Here is a 471-nt window from a genome sequence, read left to right on the forward strand (position 1 = left end):
GGCCTTTACATCCCTGCTGATTTCATGGTCTTGGATACTGGAAAGGAAGAGGATGAATCTATCATCCTAGGAAGACCTTTCCTGGCCACAGCAAGAGCTGTGATTGATGTTGACAGAGGAGAAATAGTCCTTCAATGGAATAAGGACTCCCTTGTGTTTAAAACTCAAGGATGTCCCTCTGCAACCATGGAGAGGAAGCATGAAAAGCTTCTCTCAAAGCAGAGTCAACCCAAGCCCCCACAGTCAAACTCTAAGTTTGGTGTTGGAGAGTTTCAACAATGCTTTGAACATCTGTGAGGCTCCATGAGAGCCCACTGTCAAGCTATTGACATTAAAGAAGCGCTTGTTGGGAGGCAACCCAATCTTTATTTATCTAACTATATTCTTCTTAGTTATATGTCTTTATAGGTTCATGATCATGTGGAGTCACAAAATAAATATAAAAATTGAAAACGGAATAAAAAACAACAG

The sequence above is a fragment of the Arachis ipaensis genome, chromosome B05, assembly GCF_000816755.2.
Source record: "Arachis ipaensis cultivar K30076 chromosome B05, Araip1.1, whole genome shotgun sequence".
In the NCBI taxonomy this organism is placed as follows: Eukaryota; Viridiplantae; Streptophyta; class Magnoliopsida; order Fabales; family Fabaceae; genus Arachis; species Arachis ipaensis.